The sequence below is a fragment of the Cyanistes caeruleus genome, chromosome 9, assembly GCF_971803275.1.
Source record: "Cyanistes caeruleus chromosome 9, bCyaCae1.hap1.1, whole genome shotgun sequence".
NCBI classification, from domain to species: domain Eukaryota; kingdom Metazoa; phylum Chordata; class Aves; order Passeriformes; family Paridae; genus Cyanistes; species Cyanistes caeruleus.
The window spans coordinates 18,338,212-18,365,757 of record NC_141709.1 but is presented as its reverse complement, the minus strand read 5'-3'; the positions used below and the strand labels follow the sequence as shown (position 1 = coordinate 18,365,757).

General features: G+C 39.2%; 1 protein-coding gene across 2 annotated transcripts in view; it reads right to left on the bottom strand.

Moving 5' to 3' along the window:
• Window positions 1-27,546, bottom strand: part of TGFBR3 (transforming growth factor beta receptor 3) — a 114,909-nt gene that overhangs the window by 70,095 nt on the left and 17,268 nt on the right. The window lies entirely within an intron of this gene.

Genomic DNA, 27,546 nt, shown 5'->3' with positions numbered 1-27,546 from the left:
GGTAATTATGTCAGAAAGGATTTGGGCAAGTTCAATTTGTTGCTTTTGAAGCAGTGCTGATTTATAGTGAACATCATTCAAATACATTGTACAAAACAGCAGGCATCTGTCACATGATAAAATGAAATGTTTGTTTACTGAGTCTATTTTGTGTCTGACAGCAATTATCTGCACTGATAACAGTTATCTGGTCCAAAACAGAGTGTACACCCTTTCAAATAATCACCACAGCATGATGTAGTGCCATACTCTTATATAGTATGTGAGACCGTGTGATATGATAGAGCAAGATAGCACAAAAGCTGAAGCATACTGAGCAGTTTACATTTAAACTATATCCCAGGAAACTAAATCAAGACAAATATTTATGAAAAGCAGCCCTGCTTTTCCAAAATGGCTCAAGCCCACCCTGACAGTAACAGATACATGTATGTTTTTGATGCAGAAGGTCACAGGAGAACGTAATTGATTTAACCCCTAATTTGCACCAGTCATTCAGATAAGAATTAGACTCACATAAACCAGTCAGTTCAGAGGCTGCCAGGCATAAAAGAGAAATACAAGGTAGAAGCATATTTTTTTTTCCAGATTATGTACATCTGCAATTGAAGTAAAATCCTTCCTTTGAAAGAAGTTCAAAATAAAATCCTCAACTGATTAAATGGAAGAGCGCTATCTGGTTTTGTCAAGTCTAAAGCCAGCTATTGTAGCACTGGAGATGATCTGACACTGGTGCATACACTTATGTCGAATTATATTAGCGCTGACCTACACTTTGCTGGTTAAAACCATGGTTCTTTCAAAATACAGTTTGTGGTTGGCCATTTACTTAAAAGTCAGAAACTGTCTTAAACCAGACTGGAAAAAGCAAAGCCCTCGAGCACAGGGAGATTTCTGCAGTGCCTTGGGCCACAAAGGGGCCGTTCCTGAAACCCACCAGTGCATAGTGCATATCCTATGAGCTCCCACAGAGCAGGAATATTTGTAAAAGCAATGCTCAAGGCATAAATTACGCATGCCTGTGCTTGGGGTACAGAGGATAAACAAACTTTCTTCTCTCTAAATGAGGAGCTTGGCAGTAGCACTGACCACCAGCTTGGAGGACTTGAGGTTTTCTGGGTTTTTTTAAACTCCTTTTAAAGAATACACATAGAAAATGCAACCAGTCCAAGCAATGATACTCAAAATTTAAGAAAAAAAAAATCCATTAACAAGTTTCCCTTTTTAACAGTTGAAGAAATATTTAGAATTTGTAACAGTAACACAACCAGTAGAGAGGCCCCTTTTCCTGATGTACAAGAGTGCATCAGAGAACCTACTCATCAATTAACCCAGCCACTGATGTGTAAGTCCTACAGCACACCATGTCATACAACCTGCACAACACACTTCTCTAAACTCCACAAACATTTCTTGGGCTTGGAAAGGAGCACTTGTTCATTGAATTGTTTCTTGTCGGTCAGAATGGAATTGGTGGTTAAGAAGTTTCAGTCGTAACACACACACACACACAAAGAACAAGGTGCAAGACTGAACCAAACCAGAAATGGAATTGCTGACAAAAAATGTATACTTTACTTAGCAAAGTTTCAGGAGAAAGAGCAAATACCTCCCTTGTGATTTCCTTGTGAACACCTATTCCCATGCAGGACATCTATGAATCCTCCCCTCCAGCCTTCATCTGGTATTTACTCTGAACAAATTTAATACACTAGAGTAGAAGACATCTGGACTTGCCCCACACCCTGATGATTGTGACTGTTTAGTTCAGGCTGTAACTGCCTCCTTTGCTGGCATCTCAAATGCACATTAAGAAATCCCTCTGTTTTGTTCAACATGCAAGATGGAAACAGTCCCGGAGGGAGCAGAAGTTCACATCCTGGATAACCGTGTGCAGCTGAGCTTATCTGCACAGGGACGGGCAGAACGAGGCATGCCCATTCTGTCTGCACTCCACCCTGGCTGGGTGGGGGCCGGATCTCCAGCAGAAATCCCATCACCCTGCTGGCAGCGAGCCCATGTGCTGTGCCAGTCCTGAGCACAGCTTACTGCTGTAGGTCCACTGTTCCAGCGGTGCTGCTGCTCAGCCTTTGCCTGCACACTCCAGCAGCCTGGGACATGTCCCCTCTGTCAGCTCTCTTTGGAGGGAAGGGGTGCACAGAGCTGCTCTAAGCCACTCAGTCCAAGAAACCAATGTTTTGAGGGAATTACTGTCTTTGATAGAACTGCTTTCAGACCAGCCTCATAAGAGAAAGGGATATAGCTGCAGAAATTTGAGCCAACGACTGGAGTAGCTGGAGGATGCAGCAATCAAACCACAGAAGGCATGTCATGGGGATAGCTAAGAGGTTATTCCAGCTGTCACATTTTTGCAAGTTTCACACAGGTGCCTGAGTAGGTATGTCCTGGATCCGTACTGCCCTTCCCAGCAACTCAAGATTCTCCCAATCACCGTATCTCTTCACAGCAATATCCAACCACAATCCTCATGCACTGATGTTCACATCCGCCCAACCACTAACCTGGGTGTAGTGCCATGCCCACTTACAGCGGTATGCCTGGAGGCAGCACCAACTGAAAGGAAAACTTATTTCTGGATCACAAAGTCCACTGAATGCTCAGCCTGTAAATGGCACAAGGGAGCTCCTTCTGCCACTTCCTCTGCATTTATGCTGTACTTTAGTCTATTCTTACACTGTGTGCACCACAGCAATGCTGGAGCTACTTTCTCAACATTCATGAACCACATTTCTTTCCATCTCTCCCTACTGCACCTGCAGATCTGCCCTACTCAAAGGTGGATGCTGCTACAAGGCACTGTCACTCCAGTGGGAGCTGCAAGAGCTCTCCTCTGTCCAAATTAACTTTTGGCTCCCTCACAGATTTTTCATATTAATCTTCCTTCCTTCCTGCCACTTTTCTCTGACCAGAAAGCCAGCTACTTCCTCTATGTAGTTTAAATCCTAAAAAATGCTTATTTACCACTCTGAAAAAAACCCCAAAGTCTTCCTTAGAACACTACTAATCTGATGGTTTATCATCTCCACACTACCTACTTATATTTGAAAGCCAACATGAAACCACAGCCTTATCCTACCTGGGCTTTACTGTTGCTCTGCCCTCAACAAACCCCAGGATGAGGCTTTGCCAGTTTCCCATTCCAGCCTCACACCCTGTTCCTGCCAACCTCACCTGCATCAGTGACACCAACATCCTACCAAAATTCATTATTACAAACATCCAATTAACACATTAAGATTGCCTTATCAGCTCTAAATACGTACAGATATTCTCCTGCGTCTCCATCCCCACCAAAGCACTTAAGAGGTCAAAGATATCTTCCAGTTTATCCATCCTAGTGTGGTCACAAGCCTTTAGTACCTTCTCTGCTGAGAACTTAAGTGCGTACACACAGCCATCCTTGGGCTTTTGTTTAACTTTGGAGCATGTAAGCACTTAATCTTGTTAGCAAATCCTGGCTCCTACCCCAATCAAATTTTAGTTGCTTAATGCCTTTAGAGGACAGAAAGCAGGTTAGGTAGTTTTGTAAGAACAAATTATTAGGTATATATTTTACAATATAATGTTTATTGCAAATGTTTAGTGAATTCAGAATTCTAGAGATTTGTTGAGTATTAAATTATCTTTCACTTCCAATTAGTATTTTAAAGGAAATCAGTGCAGACCCAACCTTGTTTGATACTGTGTAGCTGTATCCATCTGGAACATATTCAATAAAACTTCAACATTCTTCTCTCCCATGTCATCCTTGCTACTAATGAGTAACATGTGTTCTGCTATAAGAAGGCAGCAGAAATGGGAGTAAGACTAAGGGGGATAACACAACAACCCAAGATCAACTCATAACTGTGATTGATTTTATTCAAATAGTAAAGGGTAATGTACTTTCTGTTGTATTTCCATGGTGATTTCTGCAGTGTTGGCAGCTGAAAAGCGCAAGCAGCTCCCACAAATTGCATGAATCTGTGCTGGGGGCTCCACAGCATATTAGCATGGCTCCCATATGCCACAGAAGAGGGTACAACCCACACCAGTGGGATAGAACACTCCTCAGAAGAAGGACAGGTTTACTGTAATTGATTGTTGAATAAGGGAATGACATTAATCTCATTATTATATATAAAAACAAAAAAATCAGAATCCAGACTTGAGGAACACAAGGTATCTCTATGCTGTCAGGTACAAAGTAATATAAATTACTGCAGATCTTGCTAGAATTCATCACTTTATGCTGAAAGGCATAAAGGCACTAATGCAGAGATTTGGACACATCAAAATGACAAACTTTCACAAAAATCCTTCTAGAGTAGGTTAATTTAAGGGCATTCTCTTAAATCTCTTAGTGACAATGATGGCAGAAACAAACCTACTTTTGAATGACATCAGAGAAGGGAAATAATTTTCTCTTGAACTAAAAAGCTTCACAGAACACCTGAGCAAGACTCAGCACTAGCTTCTTCCCATGATCTTCACCACTCATTTCTAAAGATACAAGTTCATGGGCAAAGGGCCACTGTTCTACATGGAGCAATTGTTACTACCTACATAACCCTCTTCTCATAAAGGGTTTCTCATTGAAGGAAGAATTTATACCAAAAAATATACACAAGAGTTGAGTCAAGAAAGAATTTACAGAGAGAAGTGACACAGATCACTCCCAGAGAAAATGTTAGTCATTACTACTTATTTAGTATAAGTGTCTCTCTAACAGTAAATACTAAATTCCTTCCAGCACACCCCTTCACAGAAGACCACCTGGAAAGCCAAATTTCTAATAATTTGAATATAGAGGATAATGAACAACCTCCACTACTAATATGAAGAGCATTTTTTAGTACAGATGACCATAAAAAAACAGTTTCACACTCCTAAGAAAGCACTTGAGTAAGACATCAGTGCTCAGGACTAGTTCATTCTGGCAAGCAGCCTTGAGAGATAAAAAAGATCAGATGGTAGGAAATATTACATGGCTTTGTGTCAGGGGACAACAGCATAGAGGAAATCTCAGTGTCGCTGCTCATGAATAGGAGACACACCTCCACGATGATCAGCAACCACAAGGAGCTGGGCTGTCCAAGACTGATCCTGGATTACATGATTTTCCTCTCTGAATAAGTGTGATCACCATAAGAAAGATGCAAGGTAGAGAATATCAGACCTTCATACTGGTGGAAAACTAGAGAAGATAACTGTCTAAAGCATCTTGTATTTGTGTAAATCTACACATTCCCCTTCAGGTCCTTGATTTTCAGGGAGCTCTTTTAGTGTCATATCTAGTGCATATTTTTCATGGTAGGGCTACTTTTGACTGAATCATCATTGGGGCAAGGCTGAGAGGTTTAAAACTGCAGGGAGAAGATTCATGAACATGTACTAATTTTGGCTATTTTGAAAAAACAAACCAACCAAAATACCCAAGATACCAAACTCCACAGAGATCTATTTGAATTGAATAAGCTATAAAACTTCTACTGAGAAGAGAAAAAATATATCCTGAAGAAACATCCAGTACAGGTGGCAATATTTGGTTGTAAAAGGAGTTAAAACATACAAGCTGTACTAACTAAAAATATGTGCTTTTGCAAAAACTCAGCAGAAGTTTCCCATTCCAGTGCACCAAGCTCACTGACCTCCAGCAACTCCAGGACACCATCCCTGCATCCTTCCCTTTTCTTCAAGGAAGAAAAGAAAATTCTCTGGAACTATGCATTAACGCATTCTTCACCTTCACACTGACATCTGGTGCTAATGCTACATTCAATTAGACCCTTGCTCCATGTGCTGTCTATCCCTAACCATTATCCCCCAGCTAATTCCCATTCCACTATTATCAACTCTGCCCAGATTTATTCCATGTATGGACCAAACTGTTCAGACATTTCAACACATTAGATTACACTTAATCTGCCATGTCTTTTGATCTTCTATTTTCTGCAGCTTTTCAAGACATTTCTGTAATTCACAGTAAAATCTAGCCTAAAGCCTGCTCACTGGGAATCATTCAGATGACATGCCCCGCACTTTTTTAGGTTGCTGTTATGCTTGGTACAAACTCCTGCTGCTGGCTTCTTCGTCTAAGCAAAATAATTTTTTATGCCTCTCTGGTGAATGTGTTGCAAAACATCCACTCCCATGGCTCCAGCCACTGGTAAAAGCACAAGGTTTATCCCTGTTTAGCAGAGATGATCTAATTTCAAGTGTTACCTGCATGGACCTCACAGTTTTTTCCATGTAGGAAAATATTCAAATTACATTTTTAAAGGAGAAATTGCTTCTTTCACTTTTTGAAAAATAGCTTCTATTGATCTTATGTCCTGATACGGACATAAAACCAATGCAAGTTTAATTGGAAAGGTTAACTATCAAATAAAACTCAACTGCTGTAGTAAAGTACTGCTACTTAAAAATTATGATTTAAACCTAAACTACCCACTTCATGAAAAATTGCAAATTTTAAAGTTATATTCATTTGTTATACAGCAAAACTCTATTTCAATATCTAAGCAAGCAAGGCAAACATAGGCAATGTCAACCAATTAGCTATCTTGTCTAACAAAAGAAAATCCAGGTGTCTTGTTTATACACATATTAAGCTGATTAAACAGAAACAGCAATGAATGAAAAAACTATTTGGTTTAACATCCGCTGAACACAATCTCAAGACGTTGCTACCCATAAGGCATAATCTTAGAAAACAAACATCTGCACCTGGAAAACAAAGAAGTCTTTCAAAAGCAGATGTACTCTACCACAGAGCTACATTTTATGTAACCTCTGCGGTACTTCTTTCTGACCAGAAGTACTGTCAGAGCCCTACCTTCTCTTGAGGTTTGCAGCAAAACATTGCTTACAGGAACTCCTCTCTAGTATTTTTCCATGCCTGAATGTGCAAACTCATCCACATATGCTCTTACTCTCTCTTCTCATTCTTTCTCCCAAGCCAGTATTTGGAAAACGTTTTCACTAACATAAAAGCATCTTTTCAATCCTCACAAACTGAACAGCATGTATGCACTGACTTTCATTTAAACACATCCAGAAAGCACAATTTCTGGTTTCCATATCAAAGAACTGAAAATAAAGTGGTCCAACAATGTTTCAAAAAGGCTTGTTGACTTTTTCCCTTTATTATCCTCAAGTAGTATTAAAAAACCCATTTCACGCAATTAGTCTAAAAATCAAACGCAGATGATCCTCTTGCACAGATCTTCTGTCCCATGAAGCACCCATTCTTTTTTAAACATTGTCCAGTGTTAGACTAAGGGTTTCCCTGCCCACCAGGCATGGCTGTATTTCAGAAATGCCTGACTTGAATCACAAACTTTTATCAAGACTGTAAAGCATACAAAATTATTTCAGATAACAAGCAGTACCTAAAACACAAAGAAACATTGTGCCTTAACAGAAGAAAATTTAGCATTCAATTTTCATTACTGTTAATGGATGAACTTGTCTTCAGTGAAGTGATTGTGTGAAGAGGAAGAAATTAACAAACACAAACTATTTCTAACATTCCTTGTTCATTATTCCCAAAAACATTCAAACTTCATATTGTAAAAGCCTATTTTCCCTAGAGGTAGCCCATAAACTGTCTCAGATTTACCCCTCTTTACCACAGAAAGATAGGAAATTGCATGGAAACAATGAATGGAAGTGCACTTTTTATCAGAAAACAACAGGAAGCATTCTGCTTGGTTTACATGAGACCTCAGTATTGGGGCCAAAAGGGAAAAAAAACTCTATAAAAATTTAACGCCTGCTTAGAGCAAAATAACTCTAGAACAGGTTTCAAAACATTGTATTTTCAATAAATCAGTGTTGGAACTCATCAAACAGCCCTACCCACACTACAGCTTTTACTGTATTCCTAAAATTGGGTAAATTCAAGATGACAGAGAAGGAAAACCCAGATTTTATAAAATCAGTTTCACGAGGCAAAGAGAGAGAACCATACTTACTTTCACAATCAGCCATACAAGAATTCATCAAAGAGTGTGCACAAAAACACGTATGAAAACTTCAGTGATCTGTGCTTATCTAAGGAAACAAGTTTTCTGAGTCTCTCTCAGCAAAATGTTACCTGTTTAAATTGCAAATATATACTTCAGTTCTTTGCATACTCATGGGTATTCTTGAAAGTGCTGATACAAGTTCTAATGATTTCCAAACCAACACAGGATGTGTTGGAATTCCATCTCAGCATCAATAGTATAAATGAAGGTGCCAAAATATACAATGAGACTATAGAATGCATACACTGGAGAGCAGGGGTAACATTTTTGGTATAGGTGGATTTTGTTAATTTTTTTTCACCCTTTCTTAATCATAATGATTAAAAATGTCCCATGGCAGTTTTTTCAGAATTGCAAGTAGCTGTCACATGCTTGATCTCTACTGACCTTCATTTGGAACTACATATGGAGCCATCTTTTTGCCCACAAATACACAGTTATATTGGTTGTCCAAGGGGCACTACCACACAATGAAAAGAGTTTTATCTGGTGACTAGTGAGAGCAACCTTAATGAAATCAGGAGAGATTTAGGGGTGTCTTGTGTTCAGGGGGCATCCCAAGCACAGAGCTGATAGTTACTCTTGCAATTTTGAAAAATTTCCAATTGCTTTTAGTGAATCTATTAGACACTTCACAAACATTCCTAAAGAATTACAGTATCACATGATTCTACAAACAATTAACAGATTTTCCTTTAATTAATAACACTAGCATTATTTTTGATAGGTTATCCAAGCTTAAAAGTAAAAGCATAGCCAAAGTTTTCCTTTTAATTAATTTCTTTTATCTGGCCCAAGCTGCTTCCTTTTCCTCACACAGACACACTGAAAATACAGGAGTTCTGTTTGTATCCTTTTTTTTACCACCTGTATGAGCTCCTTTCCTTTTCAATAGTTCATTTTCTTTCCTATCCAACCCCTATTACTCTATTTACCCCATGACACATTCCTACCTAGTCCCCTAAGCTTCATCAACACTTGGCATTCACTACACCTGCATACTCAGGGCTCTTCTTTCAATAAGATGTCTTGCTTTTATCTGTCAATTCAATTATCAGCACATTATATTTTGGTCTTCAGAGAGGGAACAATGAATTCTGGATGCTGGTGCATATGGATGTATGCACATCTGGAGAGTTAGGGAGAGGTGATTTCCTTTCCAAAATATCTTTTTGACAGCCACAGAAATGCAGAGTACCAGATGGTACAGCTGTCAGCTCAAGAGCAACTTCCTGCAATCATCTTCTACTTTAACTTTGTCACTGGGCCCAGGGCTGCATGGGAGCCTTGCCATTTGTGACTAGCCCATCAGAAGAATAGGCTTCTAGTCACGGCCTACTAATCCTTGGCCAGTACTAAAGCTTGTGAATTTTGCTTGCAACACCAGGCACTCCGTGAAAAGCAGCTGGAGAGGGCTTTTTGGTTTGGGGCTGGGTTTTCCTCCCCTTAGTTCTGCCTCAGAAACAGACATATAGGTGCTTCACTCAAGCATGAAACTTCATAAGCCTTTTCTTTCCTAATCTCAGTTTGCACGTCAGAAACATCACTCCATACTAAAAAAGGGAACATCTGCTCACTGCTGTGTCAGGAAGATCTGATAAACACCGCTGCTGGACGCGGTGCTGGAATGAGAGCAGCAGCATTGAAACACGTGATCCACATGCTGCCAGCCAGAACAGGACACGCTGGGGCTGCTTCTCCCAGATCCTCAGCTGCAAAGGGATTGAAAATCCTCATCAGTGGAAAAGAGCCTTCAAAAAATAAAGAAATGTGGCTTTGTTACTCAGGCTTTCAGCTGCAGCAGTTTGCAACTGCTCGCCTCAGTCCCATCAAATGCAGTGGGGATCTCATAAGCAGCAAAACCAAAGGGAAAGAGAAAAACTTGGGGAAAGATGGCTCATCACTTCTTAACTGAAAGCATACCAACTTTTTCCTAATTAAAAATAACAAGATTACAAGTTCAATTGAAGGCTGAATTCCTGTAATTGACCCTTTAAGGATGAGTTCACTATCACTGAATGTCTCACCGAACAAACCTTGAAAACTGATCCTTATCAAGTGCTCAAGCAAGACAAAATTTCCCTCCACGAAACATTTGAAAGCTTCAGTCTTGTATTGAAAAATACAAAGAGATACTCAAAAAATAAATAAAGGAAAAAAAGGCAAAAACTACTGTACTGTTCCACAGCCTCCATTCAGTTAACAAACTGCTTCTTGCCCTCTGCTGTAGAATCAACAAGGAAATCAATCCTGGAATATGCCCTGCTACAGGTTCTCTCTTCAGACTTCAGAATATTTGTTACCTAGTTTGGTTTTACCTAGGAAATACTCTGTGCTCAAAAATTTTCAAGGTTCTACAGAAGACTAGGAAACACCATGTTAGTCCCAGAGCTGAGGAAAGCCCCAAGGCAAGGCAGCTGTGGGCACTGTGACTTCATGCCTGGATATTATTTGAAGCCTGTTCAGAAGCACCAGCCTAGCTGCAGGATGGGCCCCCAGGCTTCGGTAGCTTTCTGGCAGGTGACAAAAGCTGTGCCTGGCACCCAGGGCACAGCTCTCAGCTTCACAGAGACAGGGGACACTTCATCTGGATGGAGATGGACCCAAGTGAACAAGTCTGTGAGATGTCAAGTGCAACAGAGCTATACTTACACAGCTATTTCTATAGGTAATGAAAAAACAATAATACCTAACATCGCAGGTTTATGAGACAGAATGAATCACCCAACACCCAACCACAGCCAAACCCAGGGTGTCTCATTCTCTCCACCTTTCTCCTTCCCACCAACACTTTCCAGCTATCTTAAGCTTCTTTTGATGCTGATCAAACCTGCCTTCCCCAGGAGCTGATTCAACTCACTAACACGAAAAGTAAGTAACCCAGTAGTAATGAGACTAAGAAGGTTTCTGTTGGCTTTCAGTTTATTTGAGAGCATGAAGGAAGGTTTGGGGAGTACCTAGGCTAGCAGTCACCAAGGGCACTGGAATAACCTGCACCCCTGTCCCTGCTATAGGCAGCAAAGAGCCTTTAGACTTGATTGTGCTTGTGAAACCTCACTGACTAAATGTGAAAAGACCTTCCTAAAAAGATATAATACTGTTGATTTTGGAAAATGTGCTGACTGCACAGATGCAGTTTCCTTTTAGTCCACGATAAGCACAACAGTGACACAAACTACCACTTTCAAAAGCTCCTCATACATTTTCACTTTGAATAAATATTTCCATGGTGGAGAATACAAATAGTCACAGCTTAACAACTGCTCTGATTACCAAAAAGACTTCATGTAATACTTCACTACATTCTGTGTATGTATATGTGTGTATGTGTAAATATTTATGCATACACATACATGTTCTTCATAGCTACCTCATCTAGATGTTGACAAAACATTCAGTGGAAGTGAGATCAATCACACTTTAGTCATATAAAGGTATTTGTTTCACGTTCGAAGAGCATGCAAGAGACTGCTGTTTTTTAACATAAAAGCTTTTCCTGAAGGAATTTAATTTGATTTCCTCAGCACTACTAAGCTCACTATCTACAATGACAGGACATTGCAGTCACGACACATGGTTTCTTAAAATTACTTTCCTAATCAGTGTTCCTGTAAACTCACTCTTAAGACCACATATGAAACACAAAACTGGAGTTACCTCCGTTTTAAGTGGTAACCACATTGCACTTCTGCACTCCCCTTGCCTTCTCATCTCCACTTCCTGTGTTAAACTCCTGGAAACTGCATTTACAGCTGCACTGCGAAGAATCACCTCAGATGTAGCAGTATTAGACCTTATGAGGGAGAAGTCTGAACAGGTTTAACAATTTATTAAGTGCATACAATGTCACTTCAATTCATTTACATACTTAGGACCTCATGGCACAGTCCTTTGGAGACCATGAAGTTATTTACTATTGTTGATTAACATAATGCTTTTTATTCAGACAATCATTTTTCAAGGAGACTGAAGGAGCCATACACTGCTTTTACCAGCTCAGCTCTCAGTCCAAGTAAGACTTGCCTCTAGCTTTCAGGGTGAGGTAGAAGGGTGAAGGTAGAAACGCTATTTAAAAAAAAAAAAAATAAATGAAGAGGCTCAAGAAGCGTTGCTAACTGTTCTGATTAAACAGATTCTGAGTAAATCCTGTCTGGTTTAGAGATTCTCATCATCTCAGGTTACTGCTATAGTATTTTCTTATGGGAAAAGCTGTATGTATACAAGATGATTTGAAAACTGCTGCAGATAAATTCTCTATGCATTCACCTTGCAAGACCACTATTCTAGTCAAAAACCTGAAATAACTTGCTGACACCACAGAGAGCCTCACCTACAGACCTAATGAAACAGGGTGATTTGCTAAAGCATCACAGTATATCCAGGGAGAAATTTACAAATATGTAAGTCAATATTAAAACCCAAACAAAAAAACACCAAAGCACTAACAACCTGAAAATTATGATCTGAAATGTCCAATCCTTTCCTTCAAAAGCAGCAGTATTGTCATTCTAATGCAGCAGTCTAGCACCTGCATCTACGCAGCGCATGGACATTTGTCCTGGACTTCCAAACAACTGTAAACTACCCAAGATCAGTAACATCAGCTTTAACCAAGCTCATAGATCCCAGAAAGTCCTGAATGAACAACCAAACTCCTGTTATTCTGTCCAGAAGCTTCCAGGCAGAAAAAGAAGACATGGTGCAAAAGAGCAGACTAAGTCAAGAGGCCATCTATGCTTACAGAGACTGAATATTAAATACAGATGAAAGCCCAAGTGTTCAAAAGTAGATGAAAGTAGGGTTAAAGTATGTTATTTCTGCATTTATTTCAATGTCAACATCCATTCTACCCAAATGACTGTTGGGGTCATGCTAAAATGACCACCTGCTGCCACGTACCTGTCTTAAAGGCACCAGCCTCTCCAGCACAAAGAGGTGATCCATCATATCCATCTCATACAGAGCTGGGGACCAGGAATCTGAATAATCAGCACAGAATCTGAGTGACCAAATAAAGAATCCAAACCCCTTGCTATGAGTGGGTTTTATTGTGCATGATGACTTGATATGCTGTTTGTTGCCTCAAAGGAGGAGAAAGTTTTCTACAGGTGCAAAAGCATCTCTGACTCAGACTAGCTCTGAAACCATCTAATCATAAACAAATAAATCTGTGGTTTTTAACCATAAAAAGGCTTAATAAATAACTAAAAACAAACATCTTCTCATCAGCATTGTCCAGGGGTTTGTTTGCTGGGCACAATATCTGTCCACATCAAGTGCATGCCTTTTCTCATCTTTTGCTGCTAATTCTATAAAAGTGTCAATATTCAGACAAATAAATAAAGAGATCAAGTCAACCACTTTTGGCTTGTAGCTATAAAAAGCAGAAACAATCTTTGTTTTTTCCTTGATCTTTGCCCTCTCAGTAAGGCTGACTCAATAGGATGAGTAAAATACAAGCGCAGAGATCAAGTGGCCTCATAAATCTCTACTTTGAACATTTACACAAAAAGACTGACCAGAAGCAACAAAAACAATACATGAATTTTAACAAGCTGAGTGCTTACACCACACTCTACACAGAACCTGTTTTCAAAGTGTGACGTCACATTTTAAACTCAACTCTTACTCTAATACTGACCTGTGAAAAACAACCAACCTCCCTTCCACAGGACCACAGGCCATTACACCACAGCTCAGTGTTGCCATCACCACAGTGAAGTTATCTCAAAGTAAGATTACCTAAACCAGAAATTCTAGGTGCATAAACCTAGACAAATATTTTTCAGAGTATTTTCAAGAAGTTGAGGATCTGAGACTTTTGAAATGCTTGGTCCCTGTTTCCTAAATACATAACTATTATTTAAAATGCAACTTAGTACTTAAGATAAATGGTTTGCACTAACATGGTTCCACTGCTATATTTTCCCCTTTTATAACCTGTTAACATTATTACCACTAATTTATAGGGCAAAATAAATATAGCAGCTGAAAAATTTAGCTTTTCCTTAGGCAAATAATTCGGTGGCTTTTAAATGAGACTTCAAGTTAACCCTTTTTAACTAACACAGCAGGTTCTCTTTGAATGTTTTACGTGAAAAACACCACTTCAAGCTTATTCACATCTTTCTTAAAAAAAAGTAAAGATGGTGGGAGTATGTAATTAAATAACACCTGGACAGAGAGCCACAGTATGGCATATGCTGCGTGCTCTGCCTGATCTTCCACTCCCCTGAACCCAGCAGTCCAGCCCTGAAACACAGTAACAACCATACATGGGAAACAACAGAGTTGCAGACTTAAATGTAATTAAACTCTCAGAATTATATAAAGAAAATAGGTACTGGAAAGATTATCTTGTATCAATTGCCAGAAAAATGGATGCATGCTTCCTCTTCCTGGAATCACGGAATGATGGAATGGTTTAAGTTGGAAAGGACCTTAAAGATCATCTAGTTCCAAGGCCCTGCCATAGGCAGAGACATTTCCCACTACTCCAGGTTGCTCAAAGCCCCATCCAAACAGGCCTTGAGAACTGCCAGGGATAGGGCATCCACAGCTTCCCTGGGCAACCTATTCCAGCATCTCACCACCCTCACAGTAAAGATCTCTTCCATATATCCAACCTAAACTTCTCCTCTTTCAGTTTGAACCCATTATTGCTTGTTCTGTCTTCACTTCCCGAATGAAGAGTTACTCTGACTTTCTTGTTGGTCCCCTTCAGGCCTCCACATAACCTTCTCCAGGCTGAAGAGCCCAAACTTTCTCAGCTTTCCTTCAGAGGGAAGGTGTTTAGTCCCCTTATCAACTCTAGATCTGCTGACATCTCCAGCCTGTCAGTGTCCCTCTGGATGGCATCCCCTTCCCTCTAGTGTGTCAGCCAAACCACACGGCTTGGCACTGTCAGTGAAGTGGCTCATGGGGGCTCTTTTTTCAGGCACTGCATCCTACCAGTCCTTTCCACACAGGCTGGGAGATTTCTTCAGCTGAAGGCAGCCAAAAGCATTTACAGGTAAGGAGGAAGTCCTTATACCTCTTCCTTCCTGCACTCCCCCACGTACCTGTGATAACCATGAACTGTACAACACAGATTGGATACCAGAAATTATGTTATTTCCTTCCTTTCCTTCACAGCCTTTGCCTTCTACTATTTCTTTTCACAGCTTCCCATTTCTTTTCTCAGTCAAATCCCATCTTCTTTCCTTCAGTCTCTATAGGAAAAGTGTTCACACCACTAATTGGTTCACACCACTATCTTGAATATGCATCAGGGCATACAAAAACACTTTTATTAGTCTTTGTTTCATATCTTTTTTCATTATAACCTCTTTGGGGCTGCATCACTTGGGCCTTTGCAATCCACTCTGCTTGACACACAAAGCATCCAAGCTTGACTATTCCTATCCGTATAAACGCTGTGTGTCACTAGGTTATCACAGCAGAAGTCCATGTTGCAGTAAGACAAAACACATCATGTTTGTAAACACACAAGTGTCATCTGTTTGTTACCAAGTGTGCAATCAGTGACACCCAGCCCTGTGAACCTTGTATGGAGCCAATTATATAGGTGCAGGAAAAAAAGAAGTATATGCACAAAAAAATTTTATAAAACTAGGAGTGCTGGTCTTTGAAGACTGAAAGAGCGTTACCAGAAAACCACCTAGATTTTAGGTGACAATTTTTAATTTTTTTTTTAACTTGCTTTAATTAAATACTACCTGTGTTTGTGCTGAGCTTTTCAATAAAAAGTGACTTTCCTGGTAAGCATTCTGTAGCTATGATGTAGCCTTCAACTACAAGAAACTTTTGTCTTTTAGGGGTTATTCTTTCAACCTAAAATTGAATTTCAGGCCCCTTCTTTTGCCTCGGTGAAACAGTATTCCAAAAGAAACCTATAAGCAGTAATACAACGTAAAAGAAGTTTTTTCTTATGTTAGAAATTATTTGCAAATTAAAATGCATTTTATACTTACCCAGTTTTTAGTTAAAAGATAATTTGGGTGTTATGTGAAAATTTAAATAATTCTTTCCCCCTTCTAAACTGGGGGGTTCTGTGGGAATTTTTTTTTTTTAAACCTTGGGTTTGAGTAGTCTGATTTATTAAAGTAAAGAAAGTCTAAAGAGCATTACCCATACAAAGAGCTGAAGGTCACTATCCAACTGTGCTCATTATCTCATTATATGGTCTAATTCAGTCATGTGTTTTCTTCCTGGATGTGATAATTAGCTTTGTGTTTCTTTGTTTCTAACAAATACATGGAGATACTGGAATCTTTTAAGGAAACAGTGAATCATTTTAGAAGGCTGTGTGCAATAAGAGTCAAAGTTAGGACCTTTCCTAGTTCTTACAATTTCATGGCCTCCACTTCCCAATGCAATCTGCTCTTGGATCCCTGCTTTTAGGAAAACAGCTCCTAAAAAAGTACAAGTTCCAATAAACTGAAATTTTCTGGTGAGAAGCATCTCAATATACACATTCAGAAAATGAAAATTCATTCTAAATAAGCCACAAAATCCACAGAGAGACTATGCGTTTCCCTTTCCATAGAGGATTGAAATCACAGTAATATACTCATAGCTTAATCAAGTTGGGGCCAGCATGCATACTGTAACACAGCCAAGTCCTGAAATCATTACCTTAAACCCAGCATACATGCTAAGGACTTTAGCAGCACACACTGCCTTCAACTCCCATTGAAATCTGTAGATTCTTGCAGGGATGTTGGGGTTTTATTATCTCACAGGGTCAAGCTCTTAGTCCTTAATCAGGCAACAATCCAGATGAGGTCCATGGGAGATTTGCCAGAGAAAGGACTAAATGGAGAGTGAGAAAGGATGACTCTAAACAAGTTGGGAGCAGATCTTTATACAGAGCAGAGCTTGCATATTGTATGCCTGATTCATAGGCAGTAATTTAGCTCACGCAGATGGCAGCCACATGTAAAAAGATTTGGCCGTATATATCCTATACTTGTGCCTCATCCTCACTGAAAAGAAAAAGGGCCATCAGCAGACAGGCTTTAGATCAATTATTTAAAACGCAAATTTTGACAGAATAAGTACAGTAATAAGATTTTTAAAACTGTTAAAGTAACATAAAGGAATATATATTCGATTGTAAAATAAAACACTTACTAACTAGTATCCTTGAGGTTCTTTTCTTCCCACTAGAAATAAAACAAACCCCACACCAAACCAAAATCATTCTCAATGAAAAAGTAAAATTTCTCACTTAGGAAAGGTCTCCCAAAAGGCCATCTGCAACATCAGAGCTCTGAAATGAATCACTCACTAAATGTATCTCTTTCTGTTCTCCTGAGGTAAAGCTCTGTTTCAGGAGCTTCTTACTAAAGGCCACACTCACTCATCTCCTTGCTATCTGGGCAACAACTGACACTTCACTCACTGCAGCCCTTCTTTCCTGCCAAAACACCAAAAGATTTTCTCCTCCTTCCCTTCCTTTTGCTCATTTCTTCCTTTATTAAGCACATGCCCATTCGTTGTAATCCTACAGGATTTCTCTCCATTTAGTTCTACAAGGGCAAGTGAAGAAACACAGTGATGTGGTTCTACAAGAGTTAACTGATTCCACATTTTCTTAATGCACTGCCCAGCTGCTTGTTAGCTGTAACCAGAAGGAGCACGCACATTGGCAGTTAACTGCTAAACGCATTTTCAAAACTAATAAGAAGCTGAAAACAATTCAAGCTCTGGCCATGACTACAGTGTGTACTCCCAGGCGAGTAGCAGATATAAAAGGAGAACTGAGATGGCCTCCATATGAAATCACAATGGCTCTTCTCCTCAAATAATCTTTTATTAACTTTTTTTTTTTTTAAGGGAAGCTGGGGAAAGGAGTTTTAACTCAGGAAATAAGTCATTTGTGCCCAATGCTAGCATAGCCTTTATAAGGCATGCATCTTAGTATCATTGCTACAAGGAAAAAAAGTCTCAGGGAACCTCAAAGCCGATTCAGGTTTCAGAAAAATATAAAACATTCACACGCACATCTGAAGTACTTCCCTTTCAGAGACCCCACAGGTGTAGAAATCCATCTCTCTGTATGGCAAAGGTTCAACTCCCATTTAAGGACTTGCACAAAGGAAGCATGAGCCCCCCCTTGACACTACAGATGGCAGGGAACACACAGGGGACCGACAGCTGGCGATGGAGTAAAATTCCTTGTCTTTTCCAGTACAGGAAAACTCTGTCGCTCCTTCTTCAACAAACAAACAACCAAGACTTCAAGGTACATTTTGTAAAAGCTAACCACAAAGCACTAACTAAATGTAAAAGTACAAGATCACATAAGCTTTCTTGCCCATTGACTTAACTGGAAGCAAAGACCTCAGTGAGCAGGATGGCTTTTTGCTTCCAACAAAAAGAACAACCAACACCCTAGCCCTTACCTACGGGGTAAGAAGTGAGAAACCTTTCAGTGAGACTTTCAAAGTGACTTGGCAACACTTAGAACAGCACTATTTGTTTTGAAGTACAATCACTAAAGGATAGAGTTATTCAGAAAACAGTCACAATATCCTGGAACTTACTAGATGCAAAATAACTTTGCAGTGCAGTCAGCAGTCTGAGGGGCCTCATACACGATTTGCAAGCTTTCAAACAGTCCCCCAGAAAGGTGGGGGAATGAGTAATCTCTCTTCCTGCTAAACATTCAAAGTACACATAACAGCTATCATTGAGTCAGCACTTGGTGGTGAAAATTCATCTGGTTTGCTAGAATTTTTAACAGCATGAAAGTGGCCACTATTATGCATCTTACATGTCCCTTGTTTTCTGAAATTACTACTATTATTTTTGTAGAAGAAAATATCATGTAAGCTACCCATTTCAATATATTTGTAATTAGGAGACAATATCAGGTTTTGATTTTGGGGAAAAAACAAGAGCTAGGGAGTGAAAAAAACTTAGATGTTAAACAAGTGGCATCTTAATACAAACAAGAAAATAAGCAGACAAAGAAACCAATGCAAGGCCCAGTTAAACTATACAGTCGGGTAGTGTTTAACAAGGTCAAATGTTTCAGGCTTTCACTTGCTTACAATACAGCATAACATGCTGACTGTGAAGGGCTCCAGCTCAGAGTCCAGAGGAGGACTGTTGCCTCTCATTTATTGAACCATTTTCATACAAAAAGCATAGAAATTTCAACATTGCATTGTACAGTGGCAGATTTCCTTTTCGTAATGTATTGCATATCACTGTGGGAAACTAGTTGGCAAATTCTTGTTATGGGTAGAGTTACATAAGTTACATGAACAAAAAAAAGTGCTTCTGTCAGCTTTTTAATGTACTTTTGAGTAAGGATACATAGCTGTGCCAGTAAATTAAATAGTTTTGTTGCAGTATATTCCAATTCTGAGAGGCTGTTTTACTTTGTGGTTATGTCCGACTGTGCCACCAGGTGAACCACAGATCAAGTTACTCAAAATACTTGAACAATACTTCAATACTCTGCTTCTGTAAGAGGAAATTCATTTTTGACTTAGTACAAACATGAGCTGCTTTTTTGCTCCCAAAAAAGGGAGGTTCCACTACCCCTGCCACACACTTTCAAGAGTCCCTTATTTGCTCTAGCAATCATGACGGTTCAGAGAAAACCAGCCACTTCTAGGACTTCAAAAGCTCTCATGTAAGCACACAGGATCCCAGCTGAAACTTACTGCTCCCATCAGTGGACCAGTGGTTTAAATCCATTGAATGGAATGGAAGTTAATTGGAATGGAAGTTAACACCCATTCTTTCACTAATATCTCATGAGATATGTGATAATTTATTGGCATACAATGCAGAGGCAGGCTTAACATTGCACTGCAAGGCAAGTTGGTGAAGCATAAGCCTGAGCGTATCCTGCTTTAGAAAAGCCACCACCCCCTACTGACCAACTGAAGCACGGTATCAACATTCTCTAATTGGATGCAAACAGCTGAGTAACAAACACCCCCACTCCCTGTCCCAGGGACAGCACAGACCTGACTCCTGGTCAGAGAGAGTCCAGGCAGAGCAGCTCCACAGTCCCACTACTCGCAGCCCTACCACCAGTGCCACAAGTTTGGCTGGAAAAGAACCAAGCTCTTGTTGAGGACAACCAACATTTTCTCTGGACAAGGCTACAGTAACAAATTGAATATACTCAGAGCACAGAAGTGTACTCTCATCTACCGATTTTTCAGTCATGCTCACTATTTACCATTAACAGTTTATTGCAGTTTACATTCATTGTAAATGCAGAGAGACCCCAAGTGTCACCCACTACACGCTGTTCAGCGATTGTATGAAAAAAATGTTTATCTTTCAAACTTCCAATGTAACTGCACTGTTGTATTTAAATGTTCTTTGAGATCATCCAGGATATTACAAAGATGCTTGTTTAAAAAGTCTCTTCCAGCTGTTCTATGTGTATATAAGGAGCATTACAAAGGCATCAAGTGCTCGTTAGTGATGAGATCATCCTAACTAAAAAAAAACATACACATCTTGGATACAAACAATTACAGTGAGATACTGAATACAGAAGGACACAGCCCCAATTAAAGAGGGGAGCAGAGAGCACCACACTCATTGCAGGGTCTCACCTAAAGTGAGCAATAGCATGATTTCCCTTCACTGGCACAACAGCCCTTGCACAGCAGGTTCTTGGTAGATCTCTCTCCAACTCCATCAGCCATGGCCTAGTTAACAAAATAGCACAGAGGACCTAACAAGAAGCAGCTCTGAAGAAAAAGCAAACAAACCCATGCGTTGCCAATGGAGAAGGAAGGCCAAAAGACTTAGATCAGAACACAAGTTTTGTTATTACTTCAGGACATAAACCCTAGGATTAAATCCATTAAGAAAGAGGACCTATGCTACACCATCTTCAAATTTTTGCCATTAAATCCTCCTAGAGACGTAATGCTATACAACTGTATTAGGATCAGACACCTACTGACTGGTTTAGAATGGATTAAAGGGAAGAAGAAACAGCAACTCTGCAGAGAGTTACGGTCTCAGCATGAACCCATGCAAGTCTGCAGCACTTGTCGCCCACCAAGTAGCAAACTGAATCCTCAAAAAAGCATTTCAGCAAGAGATGCCACCATGGAGCACAGGGACACCAGTATACAGGCTGGTTCCTTCCAAAAATTTAAGGAAAGCAACTGGAACAAGATGACAACACAGGTATCAGAACTGAATCAACTTAATTAGTTCAGTCAACTAATACCAAAAATGTTGATTGCTCCAATTAAATTACTTCAGTCCACTAGGCCAAAAAAGCACTGATTCATTGCTCAAAAATCCTCCTGGATAAATCCTGATTTCACTTCACTTTTTCTTTGAGCAATCTTGTCAAACCATAGACAGTTACATGAATGCTTGACCTATAAAACCATCTCAAGTGCATTATTATTTCTCTGAAGAAAGAGGGAAGATACATTCTAGGACTCTTCAAGGCAGGAAAAAAAAACAACAAAGGAGCTCTTTGTTAGCAACTTTTACTTGAAATGCTTTAGACAATATTTTTGGTTAATCTTTTACATAGTGCATGTATAATGTTGAAGCAAACAAGAATAAGCTGGTGTGGTTTTTGCCACATACAAGAAGATTTAACAACACCATTAAGCAGTTCAGCACACAGAACTGTTTCATTAGAATTCTTTTCTCCTGAATCATATCAATAAGGCTGGAGTTCAGTCTAGTATTTATAAGAGCTGATTTAAAGGCTTCTTGCTGCAAACATACTTTTGAGATCCAATAAAGGTATCAGAAACCTGGAATTAAGGAACTAATTTCTTCAATTGTTTTATTCAAAATCAACCATCACTAAGTCTTAAACATTATTTTATCTTGGGCATGAAATTCCTGAAAAAAACCCTAGCTTTACTAATTTCAAAACAGAAAGATTTCAAGAGAACACAAGTAATGCAACCAGGTATTTTTCAGAGTTGCTTTTATTTTTCAATTACTGGCATGAAGCATTTCATATTCTAAAATTTTGGTTACTTTTTTCCCTTGGTAAAGAAACCATTACTAAAGTCAGATAACTGGCCTTTAGCAGGAAGCACTACAGAACCATCTGTCAAGTATTACAATTAAGATAATTGTAATCTTCAGCAAAACCTCAGAGACCTTCCTACCATGCATACTTGAGATCAATCACTAGTACTACAAGAATTAAAATGAATGCAGTGAACAATATGGCCATGAGCACTATTTCAGAAAGAAAGATTACTACTGGCCTAGCTCCAAAAAGCAACTGAGACAAGTAATTTCCAAAGTAATCTCTGAACAGTTTTCTTGCCAATTTACTCAAATACCTATTACTTTTTCAGCTTGAAGGTGAAAATATCCCACAGAAAAATTAATTACTGCTTTGAACTCATTAGTGCTATAAAAGAAAATTTTGCCAGACTGACCTAACTTTTCGAAGCAGAAGATCCAGAAATATGGCAACTTTTATAAATTACATAGTTTAAAAAATTATCTCCAAAGTCAAAGTCTACCCTAATGCAGGAAACTGAAGCCACAAATTAACTTGTATCATGTTGCTCAAACCATGCATGGGATTTAATGCAGTTCTACCTGCTGTTTTAAGTTGTCCCCCAGTGATGCAAGAAAAGAGTTGCACTTCACCTGAAAATAATTTTTGGTACAGTTCTCAGATTTCACCCTTCCTTGCTTTGGTATGATTGATTCTACTTCCTACAAATACAGTGATTTTTTTTATTTATTTTTTTTTTTTAAATAAAGATGGCAGGTAGAGTAAAGTAAGTAACTCCATGAGTTAAAATGGTTCTCAGAACCATCGTAATTTATCTGTGACTGGCAAAAACGTCAACCACCTTGTTCCTTATAAGAGATTACAACAAACCTATGCAGTTCAGTGTACACAGCTCTAAAAAGAAGCAAAACAGGAGAAAAGTCTGACAGTCCCTTTAATAAAACCTTTTCTAGATTCATACCTCCAAAAAGGGCAGGGGCAGGCTTTGAGGAATTACCACGACAAGAGCAATTAGCAGCAACATGATCCATGTGACTTTAAAGCGATTACAGTCCTGCATGTCAATTCAATTCAAACAGTCCTGCATGGAAGATGCCAGGGTTGAACACATACATTTTACATACGACATGACCAAGATTGAGAGATTAAATAACTCATGGGGAGATCACAGAGAAAGTCAAAAACCCAGATAGAAGGTTTCATGTTTCAGTCAAAAGCAGAGCTCATAGATCAGCCCTATGCATTTAACACATCCATGGCCATTAGGCACGGGAACTCCACAAAGAGAACAGGTCCAGGTGTTCTCCTTCAGGAATCCCTACTCATGGCTGAGCCACAGCTGGATGGAACTGCTCTGACAGCCCATAACTTGCTCCACCCTCTCCCAAAGGTCCTGAAGACACAGGCGTTTGCACTCAGTCACCACAGAGGATGAACACACACGTCACGTCACGCAGGGCTGCTGTGCCTGGGCTGTATGAAGAGTGCACGACTCCATGGGCAGGAGAAGACTCCACCACACTCCTCAGACACAGCAGGACCTGTCCAGCCATGCCCTGAGGCACAGGGAGCTTTTATGCTACAGAGCAGATGTTTCCTAGGAGTCACCAAATTGTCCATTTGGACTAAACACACACGTGTGCCAATATATAAAATATATGACCAGTGCTTTTAAAGTTCTTAATCTTCTACAGATTTCCTTAAAGCAACTACAAATTTGCAAACTGAACTATGCTAAGCTACTTCAGCAATAACTACATTTTCAAATAATCTTTTCACCTTTATCCACTCTCACACAATTCCTGAAGCCTAAAGAATCACCAAGGCATTGTCACCCTCAGAGTCCAGTCACCCCTCCCTGATTTTTACACTTTACTGAAAGGCATGCATTCTTGTGAAGGAAAAAAATAATTTTCACATAGTAGCTAGAATCAAAATAACTCAAGGAGCATCTCTAGTGGGACATATGTATTACTACCCCATTCAAGTTAAAATAGCAAAGAAAAATTTTATTTATTCAAAAATAGATTGTATCCATCATCTTTTCCAGACACAAGGCAAATTTAGTGATTTAAGAAATGAAGAAAATAGGAAAATGAGGGAAAAGAACCATAAAAATAAATTCTTCACTCACTCTTGGCTCCAAGTGTTAAGGAAAATACATTAATTTAAAATTTAAAAAAAATTCAAAAAGCAAACAACAGAAAAACACACCACCAAACCTGCTTCAGATGGAAGCAAACTTTTTGCTGAAGAAATAAAAGAGCAACAAACCGTAAGGATATGTTTCCATCATCCAGCCCCAAATTCCTTTATTTGTTACTTTGCTGCACTACTTCAATAATGAGACTAATGACATTTTCAGTTTAGTTATTTCCATCACTGACAGGTAAAATCCCTTTTTTATTAAATGCCTATTAGTAAGTCTCAGTGTGGAAGTCGCCAAAAAAAGGAACAATAGCTCCATCTTTTATAAAGTACACTTACGAAGAAAAGCACATTGTGCTTAAAGCAGCTGCACTTCATGACGTTACTAAAAACCTTTGCTTTTGTCACCTGGGGTCAAAATTTATCCTTGGTGAAATTCTGTTGACTTAAAACAAGTTTATGCCAAAGAGGAATCCAACTCAGTGCCTTCAGGTAATGAAACATGGTTCAGTCTTTGTGCTAAATATATGTATTTTTTTTCACTCCAAATTCATCTCTCCTATGACTTACAGCCTAAGGGACTTAAGGTTTTTTTGTCATTAGGTTTGGAGGATGAAATTATTTCTCTTCCTTGAAAAGGCATATATCTGGTCCCTGTATTTTCTCTACACTATAACATCACCAGTAGTAAAATAATGGCACTGAATCATACAACCGTATTTCAGTGGAAGGAGCTTATAAAAAAAAGATTTGCAGAAATTCAATACAATTTACATGTGAAAATAGTAATTGTTTTCCTAATAGCAGATGCTTCATTTCTTGTTGAGACACCCCAGGATCACATTTGGGAATGCTGGATGTCAGGTGCTACAGCATGTGAAGTCTAATGTTTAGTTAACTAAATATGCCCTTTTCACTTTTTTATTAATTAAAGGAATCAAGGCTTTATGTTATTTATAAGACAAATGACAGATGGAAAAGCCAAGAAAGAGTTAATAAGGGCTGGCAATACAGAAAGGATATTAAAAGATCTACAAGCAAAACCTCAAATCCCAATTCCCTTCAGAAAACAAAAGAATTATTTTTAGCAAAGTATTTATAAAATAATTATGTGAAGCTTAGAACTTGTTAAAGAGAAGTTTCTCTTTAAAAAACAACTTGAATAAGTTTCCTTACAAAGACAAGGATTAATGCCATTCCCCATTCCTTGACATAAAATTTTCCTCAGAACTACTTTCCATCAGTGGAGTACTTCCCTCCAGAGACCCTCAGTAATGCTGCCATTTGCCTGCAACTGTGCAATTCCGGTACTGCATTATGGGCTTCATATTCCTTAGCATTCCTTTGGCATCACCCACAATCAGCTTTAATCAAAGAACCAGATATTCATATTTAGTGATAAATGCTCAGGTTCAGCAAACACTTCGATATACACTCAGCTATTCTGCTGAATCAGGACCCACAATCCCACATCCTACTGCTCCACATGGGTGCAGAATTGTGCAGAATTCTGCTGAAATTCAACTGTTTTTAGCTTGAAAGCCTTGCTGATACAGGAAAAATGAAGTCTGCTCAGTTCAAGCCATTCCAAGTCTGTGATACAATTACCTCTTTGAAAATACATAACCCTTCTCTGTATCCTGACTCTCTAAATTCTTCAGAAGTTTTGTGTGGGTTTGGAAGATAAAAAAACACTATTTATGCATAAAACACATAGAAATGGCACAGGATTTGACTCAATTCAGTTGCTGAAAGACAGACAGATGACCAGATTAAAAATGCAATTTACAAAGGAATAGATCATCATGCAGCACAATAATGCCAAAGAAATTTAAGTCAGGGGACACAGATTTAGTACAGCTTCCCAGTTTTAATCAGTCTTTGTATTTAAAGTGCTCATTTAAAACAATATCCTGCTTGAAAGGTATAATATTTTGTGTGAAATGAAAATTAACTATCTTTTTATGTGTATTTTGGCATCTCAAAGTTAATATGTGGTATTAAGATGCTTCAAATCACCACCAGGGTGCTGAAGGAGTAAAAAATTAGAACAATTTCCACTTTTAATTGGAAGCCATTGGTTTCACAGTAGAATTTCTCAGAACTGAGAGCACATTATCCTCCCCTGAAGCACACAGGCATTCCCTTGCAGCCTCTGCGGAGGATTTGCAGCCTTTCTGACATGGCACAGCACATGAAGCTCTGTTCCTCTAGTTCTCTGAGACTGCAAATCTTCAAATGTTCTGAGTGCTGGTTCATCTCACCCTCAAAAGTCTGAACACCCAGACCATAAACTGACAGGAATAGGTGATTGTACAATGGAGGCAGAAGTCAGCTGATTATGAGAAAGAAGAGAAAGGGAGCTAGAGTGAAATCCTCATCCACTCAAAAGCTGCAAGCAGCCTGTGCTCTACTTCAGCCCTAAAAATTCAAGATCCATCTTCTGTCCCTTCATTCTCATCCTCTAAATACAGTTTAAACAAACAAAAACCTCCACACCTCTGGCAACAAATACTTTGGGGGAAAAATATAAACAATACAGTCTAATTACATCTGGGAAATATCCAGCAAACACTGTTTAAAACAGAAGGAAATTTGTCTGAGTAACTCCCAGTATTAAGTTCTGGGTTTTTTTTAGATCATGTCCTTCACCTTCCAGTGGAAGTTTTTTACTACACTTTGAAGAATCATATATTGCTTTTGAAAACACAGTGTTCAAGGTCAGGGGAAGTTCATCTTTAAAAAAAAGAAAAAGTAGATGTCATGACAAGCCTGTTTCTTCCTGTTGCTCCACTTATTAACACGGCACCCATCATCACCATATCTGGGGGGCACAGATCCAGAAGATACATGAGTTGCAGGTGAACAGTCTTACTGAAAATGGAGCACACATGCTCTGAACAGTGTAAGACTACTTATAAGAACAAGTATGTAAAAAGAAAGAAAAAGCAGCTAGGATTACAATAGAGCAGAGAACTGAGCTCTTCCAAGAGCTGTTGGAAAAAAACCTTAAAGACAGACCTAACATGAGCAGATAAACCAGTAACCTCAGTATTACAGAAAATGGCTAAACTCTTCAATATACCTGTTCTTACAGGGTCTTCATCTGCCTGACCACAACCATGAAACTCTGTCATAAAGAGAGAGGCATCTACAAGTCAAGCACAGGCAATGCTAAATATCAGGGGCGTTAAAGGATAGTGAACATGGCTCCATGGGTAAATTCAGGTTGGTATCAGATGCCACAGCTGCGCTGCTTTCTCAGCAGCAGGAATGATTTGCACCAAGAGAGGATCTACCCCAGAGGCTGGAATGAGAACCTTTGGCCATAGGCTGTATCACCCTTCTGTGTCTTCTTTCCAGCTA